General features: G+C 43.9%; 1 protein-coding gene and 1 long non-coding RNA gene across 3 annotated transcripts in view; one reads left to right on the forward strand and one right to left on the reverse strand.

Annotated features, from left to right (window-relative positions):
* Positions 1–966: 966 nt before the first annotated feature.
* Positions 967–10,061, reverse strand: LOC145721203 (uncharacterized). The gene is made up of 4 exons (XR_014144733.1): positions 9,934–10,061; positions 8,018–8,111; positions 1,811–1,968; positions 967–1,241 (listed from the first exon to the last, which is right to left on the reverse strand). It is a non-coding gene; the product is annotated as an uncharacterized LOC145721203 (long non-coding RNA).
* A 252-nt stretch (positions 10,062–10,313) lies between these two features.
* The window catches only part of RCAN3 (RCAN family member 3), a 31,095-nt gene continuing 24,623 nt past the window's right edge, over positions 10,314–16,785 (forward strand). Inside the window, exons 1-2 of one of the 2 annotated variants that reach the window (XM_081817757.1) lie at positions 10,314–10,526; positions 14,972–15,085. The gene's annotated coding sequence lies outside the window, so the exon portion shown is untranslated. The remainder of the gene's footprint in view (positions 10,527–14,971; positions 15,086–16,785) is intronic. The other variant, XM_006744713.3, reaches the window with a different exon arrangement.

Consider the following 16,785-nt stretch of genomic DNA (forward strand, 5'->3'; position numbering starts at 1 on the left):
AATGTATGGACTTACATGACCGCCTTCTTCCACTCAGCATAATGTTTCCATGGTTCATTCAAGTTGTGGCATGTATCAGTACTTCATTCCTTTTTATGGCTGAATATCCTCTTACCCTGTAAGTTTTAATAAGTACAACCTCTTCCCTTGGTTCCTTTCGTCCTGGGAATGGTAGCTGCTTCCCTGCAGTTGCTAACACCACGATCCCTTTGAGCTCCTTTTACCTGTTAGGTGACTAGTTAATAACCTTCTATCTAGATAATAATTCTTTCTATTTTTTAAGATTTTATTTACTTATTCGAGAGAGAGAAAGAGCACAAGCGGGGGAGGGGTAGAGGGAGAAGCAGACTCCCTGCTGAGCAGGGAGCCCAACTAGGGGCTCGATCCCAGGATCCTGGGATCATGACCTGAGCCGAAGGCAGACGCTTAACTGACTGAGCCACCTAGCGCCCCAGCAATTCTTTATATTAAATTCTTTTTGTTCAAATCACTGTTGTGATTTCTGTTCCCTGATCAAACCCTGACTGATAGTCAAAAAAATTAAAATAATTCGAATCCCTGGTTCGTTTATGCAGCTGCCCATTTTTAATGTTCCATTTTTTTCTTTCCTCCATGTGCACTCCAGCCATACTTCTTTCCTAATTATGGTCATCTAGCTCTTAGTCTCCACAACCCATCTGCAGCTCAAATTAATCAGGAAATATCTCCACTTAGCAAATTCAAGGGTCGAAACATTTAAAGGGCGGCTCCTTCCAGTGTGGCATGGCACAGTGGTTCTTGAGCTGATCTGCAGTTAATTCAGCAGCCACTGGGTCCGTAGGCGGATGGAGCTGAGTCTTTGTCATTCAGAGCAACACAGCAAGAGCAAATCTTAATGCAGCATCCAGGCTTCAGAACACACTGAAAGACTTGTTCCCATACCCAGTCCTCAAAATTATTTACACGTTTTTTTTTTTAAACGACACATTTCTCTTTATAAAAAATGTAATAGTTATCGATTGTCTCCATTTCTATTAAGATTTGATCGTTTCCCAGGAGCTTTCAATAAACCGTTCGTTTGAGCCTCCAAACCATTTTAAGAGGGAGGTACACTGTTACTTCTATGTAGCTGAAGAGGAAAGCATGTGAGATTTGCTCGAGGTTCAACAACTAGTCAGGAGCACAAGCCGACGTGACTGCAGTTGTCCAGAGACTTTTCAATAAAATGCCTGCAGTCCTGAGAATGGCACTCTTGGATCCTGCTGCAGTTTGAGGGGTGTGGGAAGGGGGAGACAGGAAGGAGGCGGTATAAATTGGTAAAACTTTTCTGAAAGTATTTGAAAATATCCATACCCTGACATTCCCTTCCAGATAATAAAACTACAATGATCAAAACAGTTTCTATTAATAGCTGGATCCATGAAACAGAAGAAATAACCAGAAATATGTATGTACTGTGTTTTTATATATACTAAATTGTATATATACAAGCAGTGGATTAAATGGATTCTTTAATCATTAACGCTGGAATCATTGAAAAAAGAATTTAAGGGGCGGCTGGCTGGTTCAGTAGGTAGAGCATGTGACCCTTGATCTCGGGGTTGTGAGTTCAAGCCCCATGTTGGGTGCAGAGATTACTTAAAGATTAAAAAGAATCTATTAAAAAAAGAATTTAAGTTAGAGTCTTACCTCATATTTTTATACATTTCACTTGAACTAAAATGGTAAATATAAAAAATAGAAATCATCCCCAAAAATGAAGGTCACTATTAGTTAGATATCAGTAAGAGGGAAAGCAAGGAAAGAAATTGTGAGGGTAAAAGATAGATACATTTGGGGCACCTGGGTGGCTCCGTCGGTTAAGTGTCTGCCTTCAGCTCAGGTCATGATCCCGGGGTCCTGGGATCGAGCCCCACATCAGGCTCCCTGCTCAGCATGGAGTGTGCTTCTTCCTCTCCCTCTGCTGCTCCCCCTGCTTGTGTTCTCTCTCTCTCTGTCAAATAAATAAGTAAAAATTTAAAAAAAAAGATAGATACATTTACCTTCAAACAAAAATTTTAAAATGTCTGTATATCGAGAGGAAGAAGAAGGAGGAGGAGAAGAAGGAGAAGGAGAGGAGAAGAAAGAAAAAATTCAAAAGGAAAAACACAAACTAAGAAAAATGCCAACAGGGGCACCCGGGTGGCACAGGTGGTTAAGCATCCGACTTTTGGTTTCTGCTCAGGTCATGATCTCAGGGTCGTCAGATCGAGTCCTGCGTCAGGCTCTGGGATCAGCTCAGAGTCTGCTTGAGACTCTCCTTCTCCCCCTCCTCCTGACCTCTCTCTCTCTCTCAAATAAATAAATCTTAAAAAAAAAAAAAAGGAAAATGTCAACAAGTATGATCATCACAGGGTTACTATCTTCAGTACATAAGATGTTCTTATAATCGATCATACAATGTTGAAAGCTCGTAATTACACATGAAAAAACGTTCATCCTCTCCAGGAATCAAGATGTTGTGGGGTTGTTTCTGTTGACCAAATAGGAAAGGCCTTTAAATGTAAATACAAAACCTAATATTATTAAGGATGTGGTAAAATGTACACTGAGGATGTAGGAGTATATGATTTGTACAACTTTCTGAAATGCATTTTGTCAATTTCCAAGAAGAGTTTTACAAATGTTCTTTGTAAAGAACATTCCACTATATTTTGCTACCTGCTTTTTTTCACTGCTATATTCCCAGTGCCCTGAACAGTGCCTAGTAACCTCTTCTGGGAATCTATGCTAAGGAAATCATCATAAATGTAACAATATATTTATATATATTTGTTGGAGGCACCTGGGTGGCTCAGTTGGTCCAGCGGCTGACTCTTGATTTCAGCTCAGGTCATGATCTCAGGGTCCTGGGATCAAGCTCCCCATCAGCCTCTGTGCTCAGAAGGGAGTCTGCTTATGATTCTCTCTCTCCCTCTCCCTCTGCCTGCCCCCCCCCCAACACATAAGCCCACACTCATGCTCTCCTCTCAAATAAATAAATAAATCGTTTTTAAAAAGGTACTTGTTGTTGGGTGCCTGGGTGGCTCAGATGGTTAAGCGTCTGCCTTCGGCTCAGGTCATGATCCCAGGGTCCTGGGATCAAGTCCCGCATCAGGCTCCCTGCTCCTTGGGAGCCTGCTTCTCCCTCTGCCTCTCTCTCTCTGTCTCTCACGAATAAATAAATAAAATCTTAAAAAAAAAAGGTACTTGTTAATTATAGAAGAGAAAATTCTAAAGAAATCTTGATTCCAACAATGAACGATTAGATGAATAATGGAATACACACATTGCAATATCATGTAGCCATCAAAAAAGCATACTTCAAAATAGTATTTTAAAACACAAAGGAACACTTGCAATATAATGTGAAGTAAAATAAATGGGAGATCCAAATTGAATGATTCCAATTATATACCTAATCTTACTAAAAAGATTGGAAGGAGGGGGCACCTGGGTGGCTCAGTTGGTTAAGCAACTGCCTTTGGCTCAGGTCATGATCCTGGAGTCCCGGGATCGGGTCTGCATCGGGCTCCCTGCTCAGTGGGGAGTCTGCTTCTCCCTCTGACCTTCCCCCCTCTCATGTGCTCTCTTTCTCTCTCATTCTCACTCTCTCAAATAAATAAATAAATAAAATCTTTAAAAAAAAAAGATTGGAAGGAAATATACCAAAATACTGAATAGTGGCTATCGCTAGACCATGAGGTTGTAAGTGATTTCTTATTTATCCTTTGTTTTCAAATTATCTATACAGGGCAGGACTAATTTTATGATGGGAAAACTAAAAATATAAAAAATCTACATGAAGCATCTCCCAACCAATGTTGAATGTGGTGCTGGTAAGAAGGTCCACTCCTGCAGTGAGCTATTGGATCATGTTGCAACTCTCCTGTTGGGGGCATGACTGATTTTCCAGGAGTGGGAGACAAATGAGGATGTTTGAGGGAAGCAGGTTAATTTAAGGCTCTTCAGTAAAAGGTACCATCTGTGAGACAAATCCCATAGGAGATCTAGAGTGTGAGGCAGATTAGGAATTTAAGTATCTAGTAAGCCCAGATGCACATTAATGAGCCTGAGAGGTGGGAGGGAGAGGAGAGAGACCAAATGAATTGGCAGGGGGGCTTCTATCTTCAGTCCTCTTCCTTTCTCTCTACATGTTCTCTCACAATCATTAGCACTGTTTCCTCCCTCCCTCCCTTCCTCTCTTCCACATTTATTGAGCACTTACTATGTATCAGAAACCAGAAACTGTTATAGGAGCTAAGGATATATCAGTGAACAGACTAGACGGTGGGATGACTTACAGGGTATATCAGTGGGGATTAGGTTTAGCTGCAATAGTAAAGTAAAGTAAAGGCAGTCTAGATATAGGCAACCCGGGGCTGGCATGGCAGCTCTAGTATCACAAGGGATTCAGGCTCCTTATCTTTTTGATCCACCATCCCAGCATTCGATCTTCAGGGTTACCTCCTGATCCAAAATGGCTGCTGGGGCTCCAGCCATCACATTCACATCGCAGGCTAGAAGAAAGAGAAATGGTAGAAGGGCAAAAGGGTACCTCTTCCCAGCTAATTCAGCTTCTTTTTGCTCATATCTCTTTGGGCAAAATTAAGTCATACATGCCTGCAAGGGAGGCAAAATATTGCTGCCTTGAATAAAATTTACTTATAAACTGATTATAAACCAATAGTGTGTACTGAGCATCTGTAATGTGTCTGGCACTTTATAAAACAACCCTGCAGGTTGTAGATACCAAAGCAGATACCAAAGCAATATCGATGCCATTTGACACACGAGAAAAGTAAGGTTCAGTAGGTTTAATGAGCTTGCTCAGAGGTCACACAACTAGTTAATGGTGGAGCTGACCCCCTAAATCCCGGGCTCTTTCCACTATATTTTGCTACCTTCCCATCAGCAACTAAAAAAGGTAGAAGAAATTTCCTCAGGCTTGTCATTATCCATATTTAAAGACAGACCACTTTTTTCTATTTAAAATTTATTGAGGGACGCTTGGGTGGCTCAATCAGTTAAGCATCTGCCCTTGGCTCAGGTCATGATCCCAGAATCCTGGGATCATGTCCTGCATCGGGCTCCTTGCTAAGTGGGGAACCTGCTTCTCCCTCTGCCTGATGCTCCCCCTGCTTGTTCTCTCTCTCTCTCTCAAAAATAAATAAAATCTTAAAAAAAAATGCATTGATGCCATGCAGCCAATGAAAAGAGTTGGGGTAGATCTGTATAAAAGCAGGGCCTTGGTCTGTTCTGTTAACTGCCATATTCCCAGTGCCCCGAACAGTGCCCGGCAAATAGCAGATATCCAATAAATACGTGTTGAATGTATAATGTGGAAAGAAATTTCCCATAAGCCCCAAATGTGCTCTCATGCCTTTTCTACTCAATCCCACCCCTCAGTCACTATTCTGATTGTATCACCAGAGATGAGTTTTGCCTTCTCTTGAACTTCATACGAATGGAATCACATCCACAACTCTTTGGTGTCTGGTTTCTTTTGCTCAATAATTTTTTTTGAGATGTATTCATGTTGCTATGTGTATCAGTAGTTCATTTCTTTTTATGACTGTACTATTTCATTGTTTGAATATACCATAGTTTCTCCATTCTTCTTTTTTTTTTTTTTTTAAGCTTTTATTTATTTATTTGACAGAGAGAGATAGCGAGAGAGGGAACACAAGCAGGGGGAGTGGGAGAGGGAGAAGCAGGCTTCCCGCCGAGCAGGGAGCCCAATGCGGGGCTCGATCCCAGGACCCTGGGATCATGACCTGAACCGAAGGCAGACACTTAACGACTGAGCCACCCAGGCGCCCCATCTCCATTCTTCTTTTGACAGATATTTGGAATATTTCCAGTTTGAGGATATTACGAATAAAGATATTAAGAGCAGTGTGTGTGTATATCTATGCTTACATTTCTCTTGAGTGTATAACTAGGAGTAGAATTTCTGGGTCATAGGATAGGTGTACATTTAGATTGATAAGCTGGCAAACAATTTCCAAAAATGGTTGTATCCTATTTTCCACCAGCAATGCATGAGTGTGAGAAAGAGATCTTTGACTACTTCTATTACTTCCATAATGACTTCTTAAAGTATTGACTTTTAAATCTAATCAAACAAGAATCACAAAATCTGAAATGAAATCGCCTATCTGGAAATTCTCCTGAAAGGCAGGCGTTGAGCTGCTGAGGATCCATAGCATCATCTGACAGGTTCTATTTGCATTTTCCAGGACAGCAAAATGCTTATCAACCTTGGCACAGCTTTCAATGAATTGAGCCACAAGGGGTCATTTTCTCTTTCATTTTTTCTCTGCCTACAACTCAGACCTCAGGAGAAGAAGGGAGTGTTAGAAATGTGAAACTGTGTAAAGTTCATTCATGAGAAGCACTTATTGGTTTGGTGTGCCCAGCACCTTGCTGGACACAAAATGGGAAAGAGGAAAGATGTGGACGATTCCATTCTTGTTCTCGAGTTGCTCACAACCTAGCTGATCGATACGACGTGGCAACCCTCTGCCTACCATGTAAAGACCTGACGCTGTTCTGGATTCTGTCCTTTGCTCTTTCTGTGCTCTACTCCACTTGCTCTTCTCATCTCATCTGAGCCCATGATTTCAACTACCCATCACACCTCCCTCCCAAATCACCACGCCCAGTGGGACCTCACCATGGGCTCCAGACCTATGTCTTCCAACTGCTTCCATCCTCAACTCCTCTCGAATGCTCATACTTACATATGATTCATCAGCAAATTTTGTTAACTTTGCCTTTAGAATACAGTCGGCAGGGGGGCGCCTGGGTGGCTCAGTCGGTTAAGCGTCTGCCTTCAGCTCAGGTCATGATCCCAGGGTCCGGGGATCGAGCCTCACATCGGGCCCCCTGCTCACTGGGGAGTCTGCTTCTCCCTCTCTCTCTGCCCCTCCCCCCCATCTGTGTGCTCGCTCTCTCTCTCTCTTAAATAAATAAATAAAATCTTAAAAAAAAATAAGAATACAGTCAGGATCATACTATTTTTCACCACATGCTTCCCTTTGACCCTGGTTGAAGGCACTATCATCCCTGGTCTGCATTCCTGCCATAGCTCTACCAAACCAGTAAGGCCCTCTTATTGCCAGTACCTACTCTGTATTCGTTTCCCTTCCTTTTGGTAGTAGACACTTGAATTACCTTTGGTGAATGTAACCATCAGGGTTCCAGGAAAAGATTAATCAGAGGCGCATTTGGTAAAAGTTACTCACAAGTGTGTGGCCAGGGCTGAGGGAAACAAGAAGGGATGGAAGAGGTATGGTACCCTGCAGCTGCCAGTGGAGGGGAGCCATGACCACCTCTAGGCTAAGAGAAGAAAGACCTTAACAAAACTAGAGGAGAGATCTGTAGGACACTTGACAGAAGCCTCAGTAGATGTATGCAGCCAACCTGCAGGAACCTGAGAGGGGAAGGGGCCTGTAGAGTAAAACCCTCATTTCATCTTCCTCCACCCGCTCTGATCACCTAACATCTTCTATTGGAAAAATTCAACTGGAAGCCAGAGGAGACTGGACCCGCTGAAGCCATCTACGCATGTCGGCCTCCTGAGATACAAATCAGGAAGGAAAAGGGCAGAGAGTGCATCACCTAAAGGGACCAACAGAAAATACCCTCACACAGGAAGCCACCTCTCCTCAGTTCTCAGCCTGTGAGATTTGAGAGCGGCCGACCTCACTGCATCGCAGCTCCAGAGGTGAGAGCATGCGCCCCCAGGCCTGGGCAGTCAGAATATCCCAGGCCCCTTCTCAAGAGGGTGGTTTATTGATGCACAAGTAACCCAAATCCGAACAACAAGAGGCAGTGCCAGGACTTTTGTTGACAGCCACGAGGAAAATAAACTCTCTTTCTGTTGGTAAGGACGTGATGTGAAGTTGTAAGCAGCCATTCTGCCATCTCATGGAGAAAGGCAGCCTGAGAGTGAAAAATCAACACAAAGGAAAACAGTCAGGAAGTGGTGAATAAAGACTGAATCTGGGAGTACCTGGTGGGCTCAGTCGGTGGAGCAGGCGACTCTTGATCTTGGGGTTGTGAGTTCAAGCCTCATGTTGGATGTAGAGATGACTTAAAAATAAAATCTAAAAAAAAAAAAACAAAAAAAACTAAGTTCTGATGTCATAGTTTTAAGCCCCCAGATCCAGTCTGCCTGGAACCCATACCTTTTCTGTTACGTGAAGCAATGAATTCCATTTGCTGCTTAGCCCAGCTGGGTTTACTACATGCAAAAAAAAAAAACCCCTCTTGAATAATACTTAATACCGATCCCCAAAGACCAACACAAAGGTATACTTGTATGTCTCTAAATATGCTGTTGTTACTATGAAGTGCCCTTGCCCATATTCTCCACCTAGAAAAATCCTACTCAAATACTGTCTTATCTGCATGTCTTTCCCTCCATTTTCCCAGTACAATTGCTCACTTCTTCCTCTGTTTTGTCAGCACTTTGTAAATGCTCTATTAGTGCATGTATAAAACTGTCTCACAGTTACTTGTTTGCTCATCTGTCTCCTCTATCTGTGAGCTCCTGATAGGGTACATCTGTGTGGACATTACCCTGAACAGCCCAGGGCCCAGCCTAATACCTCAAGGAGAACTCTGGGTTAAACAAGGCAACACGGTCTTTTTACATAAGGGCCTCTCAGAACCATTTCTGTGTTGACAAGCATCATGGATCCTCAAGCAGTGGTACAGAATGCAGCAGTTCCCAGACTCATTTGACCTAAAAACTCAATTTTTTGCCCAAGTTGCTGGGTTAGAGTCACCTAGAGAAGAAAAAATTCTTGCAGTTCTTCGGGTGTCTTTGATGAAAAAAGTGGCTCTCAATAAATATTTGTGAAATGGATAAAAAGGAAGATCTTGGTTAGGTCAAGGTCCCGAGCAGGAGCAGCAGGGTTGGAAGCAGCAGAAACAACAGAAGCAATGAGCAGTAAGCAGGAAGGATGATCTCTCTGATGGCGGAGGGTCAGTCGTTAGGGTGATTGGGACCATAATCCAACCCCGTCTCCTTAGTGTAAATCTAACAGCCATTAGATGTATTCCAGACACTTTAATCCTTCTTCCCACCCCATGCCCAGGGTGCTGAGTGCCTGACAACACTGCCTCCTGGATTTTGACCTTCAATTTGCTTTACCTTGCCTCTGAGGGGGCTAGGGGTGGGTCATCAGAACTGATTTTCTTCCAATTGCACCCTTAAGACAAATTCCTTTCCTGTTTTCTGCCTCTGTTTCCCTCTCCGTGAGCTAAGGGAAGAGACACAGGCTCACTTCCAAGCTTGGCTCAGTTGCCTTGTAAAAAGAAAAAAGAACAAGAAAATATAATAGTAATAGCCAAAGAGCCCCAGGCCTGCCATTTTAGCTTTGGACAACTCACTGACTAGCTTAGGTGCTTGCTCTATTTGTAAAATGAACATAATTATGTCCCCTTGTCTCCCGGGGCTTCTGAGAGCAGCAAACAAGAGTGTGCGTGAGAAGTACTTTGTAAATGTAAAGTAAAGCACTAAAAATGTAAATATTATTAACATTGTACATAATGTTAATATGTACGGGGGAGGAAGAAGAGGGAGGGGAAAGAGGCGGGGGGGGAGAGTTGGGGGGGAGAGTAGTGGGGGAGGGGGAGGAGGCTTTGGCAGCGGCGGCGGAATCCCACCGCGGTGAAGAGTCCAGGCTGCGGAGCTGCACACTCGGTCTGCCGACAGCTCAGCCACCTGCTAGCCGCTGCTCTCCTCGGGCAATTCAGCACGTCTATAAAAGCTGGCTAATAATATCCGGTTCGCCGGTCACCGTGAGGTTAAACGGGGTAAAGCTCGCCAAGCCCGCGGCGCACTGTACATAGTAACTGGCGCTCAGTAAATGTCCCTAATACTCCCACTAACTACTCTTGTGGCCGACACATGGAGCTAACCTGAGGAGATAAACTATTTGTGGCCACGGTGGGAGACGAGAAGGGCGCCAAAGGTCCTGTCGTCGGGTACCTAAAGCCCCACTCCAGCGCAGCAGCCCCAGCGCCCCACGGCCCGGGAACCAGCAAACCCAGCGGTGCCCGCCAAGTGCGCGCGCGCGGCCGGCTCCGCCCCGCCCCCAAGGACGCGCGCGAAGGGCGGGGCCGCTTCCTGCTGGCGTCCGGGCACGGCGCGGCCCCGCCGGCCGCCGACCTCGGGCGCCTGCGCCGCGCGCGCTCCGCCGAGGGAGGGGGAGGGGGAGGGGGCGGGGCGGGGACGCGCGCGCCCGCGCGACGCCGGCAGCCCGGCTGGGCCCTGACGCCGCTCCCGCCCACGGCGAGGCTGCGGCTCCGGCGAGCGTCGAGGGCGTGGCGGCGAGGCTGCGGGCGGCCCGAGCCGCGCGAACTGTGCCTCGGCCGCCGCCAGCCGCCAGCCGCCCGCCGCGTCTCCCCGGGCCCCGCTCCTCGCGGCGCCGCGGCTCCCGCGTAGCCCGTCGGGGCGCCCCGGCCTCGCCCCTGCCCGCCTTCCCTCCTTCCTGCAGCGGCCAAGCGCGCAGGTGAGTCCCCTTCGCAGCGTGGGGCGGGCGCGCGGCTTCTCCCAGCCGGGTCTGCAAGCAGCACTGGGGAGCGTGGGGGGCGCGGGGTGCGGAAAGTTAAAAAGATAGAAACGGAGCGCAGATACCCGAGAGAGGTGGGCGTTCCAGTGCCCGAGACCCTAGAGATGCTGCGCGTCCAGGGTCCTGTCCCTCGCGCGCCCTGCGTCTTCTCCGGCAGCTCTGGGGTGGTGCCTTGGAGAACAAAACCAAGAAAATTGTTCTCTCCTGTCCACCACCAGTTTTCTCGCAACAGTTTGACTCTTGGAATAGCTGACGGGCCCAGCTTTACTGAAGGCAGGAAAGGTGCAGTCGGGAAAACAGGGACGGCCAGGAGTTCGAAGCCCCTCTCCACCCCCTTGTCCCTTGATAATGCACGATTAGCCATCGCTTTACTTAACTCGCTAACTTCGTGAAACTTGTCTGCTTCCATCTGCTGTCTGGACCGGTAGAGTGATAGTGGTCTGTTTTCAGATTGCTTCACTCCAGCTTCGGTGCAAAATCTGATCATCGCCCTCAGGGATTAGGAGTCTAGTGTCGGGAGCAGGTCAGACCCGTTTCAGTGACAAACCAGGATTCGTTGAAGTGTTGTTTTAGTGTAGTGCTCAAAGCCAGAAATATTCTCTCCCTTGTACTGAAAATTACCTAGCACACCACGTTTATTTGCACTTTTCATAGAATTCTCTGCATTTCATGGAAGTCTCTGATGTACTATTTGGTGAGAGAAGCAACTGACGTATTTTGTAGCTATTGCTGCATATGATTCAAAATAATTTAAGACTATTTCATTAGCTCTGGTTAAGTTTATTTAATTATAAAAAATACAACATTGAGACTCAGGGTATAGATTTTTGTGCCTCACACCAATTTGTACTTTTTGACAGGGACTTTTTGTTGGTATTGAGGAATTTTTGATGGAGGAAGAAAGGCTTGAGGACTGTGCCCCTTCTTCAGTCATACCGTCAGCTTTACATTTAACTGCCACGGCAAACCTTTTCTTTCCTGGCGTGGGAAGAGATTTCATTGCTATTAGGGAAAACAGGATTTTTTCCCCATTATTTAAGTGTAACATTTGTAAAGCTTTTAAACATGTGGGATGTCAGGGGTTACAAATGAAAACACATTTTGTATGGTGCCAGAGGATTTGTTGGTTGAAAAGACTTAAGCAAAACATCATGATAAATAGTGTGATTTGGAAATCCATTAGGCTGAAGCCTGTGAAATAAGGGAAGCTCCAAAGTTCCAATACCATTTGTTATTTAGACCCCCCAAAAATCCCCAGAAGGTGGGGGTCAGACAGTGGATCTCCACTCTCCCTCTAGAATGTAGAGGTTCTAGTGAGGGAAAATGCATTACGTACAGCAGAACGAATAGCATCAGTCTTTTATATCTCTACCTTAATAGGTCTTTAAAACCTATTATTTTCATATGTTCCCACAGTTGATTTTTGTTGTTGTTGTTTGTTTCTGTTCTCTCTCTCACACTAAGAAATACCACTATTCCTGGTGGAGCACTGAAGCTCAATGATTATAATAGGACCAATTCTAAATTATCTGTGAAAAGAGGCCATAGGTCACTGAAACATAAAAAATACAAAAATCTAATTTTCACCTACTTTAGTTTTGCATCAAAAAAAAATTTTTTTTTGGCCACAACTACTAAAAAGCAGTAAAAGTCTACCTATAAGTAGTAAATAAGGAGGGAATAGAAGTTGGAGACTTACATGATGGCCATTCAGGGCCCCCATATTGACAATTCTGAGGGTTTCTTTGAAAAAAGAAATTTAGTCTAAATTCTAATTTAGAAGGTTTTAAAAGGAATTTAGTAGTTCAACAGCATCTGTGAGTATTGTCCTTATTTTATATATGAGAGAACAAATAAAAAGCCAAATGACTTACTGCAAGGTTATTCAGCAGGGCACATGTAGAGCTGGAAAGGGGGCACCTGTTTGTTTCCAGTGTTGTTCAGTAGCATTTTGAATACATCAAAAAATAATAAAGTGCATCTAGCTCAGGCATTTTAAAAGTTCACCAAGTTGAGAAGCGTACTATTTTGAAAAATTATTAAAAAAAAAAAATCCTGGAGGAGGAGGAATTTACCTTTTCTTGATCAAAGCTTAAAATGCAAAGGTCAAATGCACATGCCTTACATTTTGCCTTGATGGATTACTTTTGTCACAATGCTCGTAGTAGAGCGGATGGTCATGCTACTTGGAGTTTTCCACTCATTTGATATTTCCATGAAGAAACAATTTGCCAGAAGCCGGCCACAGCTACATTTGCCCTGAGATGACGCTAAACCCCGATTAGCACAGACCTTTGCTTACAAAAGCTGGAGGATATTGGTTCAGCCCTTTCTGTTAAACCAGTCAGGATTTCCCTGGGTTAGTAAACTTCGGGACAGCTTGGTCTCGTAATAGTTGGAGTGGAACAGAGTTAGCAACAACTTCAGGACCAACAGTATAGAAACAGTGTACTTTTGCAACTTTTTTCTTTGTCTTAATAAAACCAAGCTACTTGTTAAATACCAGCAGAGTCACTTTATAAAATGATTTCTATACAGATGTGCTAAGATTGTCATTTCCACTGGTTGATTTTGATCATCTCTCTCTTTCTGTTCAAATCTAACTGCATTTATGATGTCAGAAAATTATGAACTGGTTGATGATGTTGACTTAAGCTATATCCAAAAAAATGTCCTGGCTTGCGTTCAGCAAGAGAACCATCATCTGAAAGATAATATCTCTAATATTGTGTGCACTGAATTACAACATAAAATTCCGTGAAGCCAATAAAAAAGGAACTGTGGCCTTTTTTTTTTTTTTTTTTTTTCCAGCTAGCTGTCTGTTTTTAAATCTTTAAATGTGTTCTTCCTGGAGGCAAATTACTACTGCCATTGATTGCTCTGAGCTGGTTTCATTGTCCCATCTGCCACTGAACAGTTTTCATGAAATGATACAAAGCATTCATTTTATTTCTTGTAGCCTTTTTTTTGCTTGGAATTAGATAATATGGTTATGTATTTTTTTCATTTTATTGTTTTAATATCTGTTCCACTGATGGTTCTGATATTATTGGCATCCTTTCAACCCAGCAATGCCTTGATGTAGATTGTGCATATGTAAAAATAATTGTTGAGGACTAACTATATGCAAAGCATTGTTCTGAGCACTTTGCGTTTAATCTTTCTGGCATCCTTATTGGTTAAGGGTTATTATTTTATAATTCTATTTTACAGTTGAGGAAATGGGAAGGGAAGCAAAATAATTTGCCTAATATAGAGTACTGGGGGAGCTTAAATCTAGAAAATTGATTGTGGAGCCTGAATCTTCCTGAGATATACTTAAAGACTGTTCAGACTTGTTTGCGGTTACTGTGATATTTCATCAATCCATCCTTTTATTTTTTTAATTATTACTATTATTATTTTTTTTTTTTTAGAGAGGGAGGGGCAAAGAGAGAGGAAGAGAGAGAATCTTAAGCAGTCTCCACACCTAACACAGAGCTGATGCAGGGCTCGATCTCATGACCCTGAGATCATGCCCCCAGCTGAATCTAGAGTCAGGTGCTTAACCAACTGAGCCACCCAGACACCCCAAAATCCAATCTTTTAAAGTGTATCAAATATACAATAATGTGTATGTGAAGAAAATGTAGCAATACTATAAAGATTATTGAACTATCTTGGGACAAAAGGCACATTATTTAACAATAATCTAAAAAATTTGAAGAGAAAATAACCATAAGGACATTATTGGGATAACTGACAAAATTTGAATATAGATGCTGATTTAGGTAACAGTATTATATCAGTGTTAAATTTCCTGGTTTTGATCATTGTACTGTGGATTGTGTAAGAAAATGATCTTGTTCTCACACAGTGAAATACTTGGGAGTAAAGACCAACACAGTTGTCTTACTCTCAGTGGTTCAGGGGGAAAAGTATATGTTTAGAAATAGAATGATTTTGGGGCGCCTGGGTGGCTCAGTCGTTGGGCTACTGCCTTCGGCTCAGGTCATGGTCCCAGGGTCCTGGGATTGAGCCCCGCATCGGGCTCCCTGCTCGGCGGGAAGCCTGCTTCTCCCTCTCCCACTCCCCTTGCTCGTGTTCCCTCTCTCGCTGTGTCTCTCTCTGTCAAATAAATAAATAAAATCTTTAAAAAAAAAAAAGAAATAGAATGATTTTAAAAATGGGCAAAAATGTAATTAATTGGTAACTCTGGGTAAAGAGTATACAGGAATTCCTTGTACTATTCTTACTTTTCTGTTTGAAATTTTGTCAAAAGAAAGTCACCCCAAAGTGAAGGTAGAAAACAGGAAATGAAGGTATAACATTCTAAGAATCTTTTTTTTTTAAGTCAAGTGAGGGATTGTTTCCTATGCTCTGATTTTTTTTTTTTTCCTTTTTAGGGGTTGGAGGAAGGATCTTGAAAGAACAAATCTTATCAAAAATAGCTTGATTTTCTCATATTTCCAAATCTACCCATTCAGAACTCCCCAACTTTCCAGCCTCCAAAATACCAGGCACAGTATTTTCCTCACCTCTTTAATGGATTGGGAGTGGGGCGAGATTAAAAACATTAGTGCCTCTAAGAGATAAGATATAAAGACAGTCTACTTTTAGTGATATTGAAAGTTAAATTGGGTTGGTTGTATCATTTCCCTGCCTAAAAGCCATCATTGGCATGCTGACATTGACTGGTTTTTATATCAGGACTCCGTAACTGTACTTTCAGGGAGCTTGGCCCATGCCACTCTTTCTAACTTTGTCTCATGCCACTCCACCAAATACAGTACCCTCTGGCCACATCAGATCTTTGTGCACACTGATCCGTCCTGCCTTTGTCTGTGAACTCTTGGCTTTGCCTGGAATGCACCCCATCGTTTTTCTCCTGAAATTCTGTCCATCTTTTTTTTTTTTTTTTAAGATTTTATTTATTTATTTGAGAGCGAGAATGAGAGAGAGAGAGAGCATGAGAGGGGGAGGGTCAGAGGGAGAAGCAGACTCCCTGCCGAGCAGGGAGCCCGATGCGGGACTCGATCCCGGGACTCCAGGATCATGACCTGAGCCGAAGGCAGTCGCTTAACCAACTGAGCCACCCAGGCGCCCTGAAATTCTGTTCATCTTAAGTCTCTCCATAACATCCATGGGGAAACTGTCTCTAATCTCACGCAAAATTAAATTTTCCTTTGTCTGCATATCAGTGGGGTAAACAGTGCTATCTGCTTTCATTCAGCAGTTCTTATTAATTTAGCATATACTGTGAGCCGGAAACTGTGCCAGGGCCTGGGGATTCAAAGGCACTCCTGGTCTGGTAGCTTGGAGTGCTTCGTAAACAGTCATGGATAAGTATATAACAGAGAAATGAACAAAGTGCTCTGAGAGCTATGAACTCTAAGTGACAACTTAGTCTTGAAGAAAAGATGACAGTGAAAACCCAAGTGAGATACCATCCCCGCTCCCCCCAGGCCCCTTTCCCGACTGGAGACTTCCAGCACAATAATCTAATTAGTGGCATAAAGTTTAAAATAACGATAGTACCTGTGGGCTACCCAGGTAGATATGTGTAATAGCTAAAAATACAAGTCTGGAAGTCAGGAGAGAGAGGTTGAGTCTGGATATATGAATCCTACAGATCAGTGATTTTCAGTGTGTGGAGGCAGGAAAGAGCTAGAGGCAGATCAGAATTTCTTGGGCTCATGTACTTTTTCCAAGCTCTCCCCTCCCCTTCATTGCCCAAAATTCTGCTCTTGCTCTGGTGACATCCTTCCCGGCTTACAATTCGTTGCGGAAAGTGAGAGGCAGTATGGTGTGTGTGAAGCATAGGGTAAGCGGGAAACACAGCGGAGAAGCCCTGGTGGTTAAGTGGTTAAATGCTCGAGTGTGGGTGAAATCGCCCAAGAAGAATAAGATGAGGAGGAAGGAAGGGGATGAAACCTCAGAGAGAGGAAGTTGTAGAGGGTGGGTGGAGAAGGAGACAGGTGGCGAGGAGGGAGAGCAGGAAGGACGGAGACCTGAAGGCAGAGGTTGCAGGCTGGATGATGGGTGGGCGGTAGTGCCTGGGGCTGCAGACGCAGGCCTCTGAGGCCAGTATCAGCCCAACGGCAGTGGCAGAAGCCCAGTGGCACCGAATTTTCCAGTGACTGCAGTTGAGGAACAGAACACAGCAGAACAGGTTACTTTTTCCAGGGAATTGGTAGGAAAGGTGAAGAAGAGGCAGGCG

This window comes from Leptonychotes weddellii, chromosome 4 (genome assembly GCF_054177405.1).
Source record: "Leptonychotes weddellii isolate Sample4059 chromosome 4, ASM5417740v2, whole genome shotgun sequence".
Taxonomy (NCBI): domain Eukaryota; kingdom Metazoa; phylum Chordata; class Mammalia; order Carnivora; family Phocidae; genus Leptonychotes; species Leptonychotes weddellii.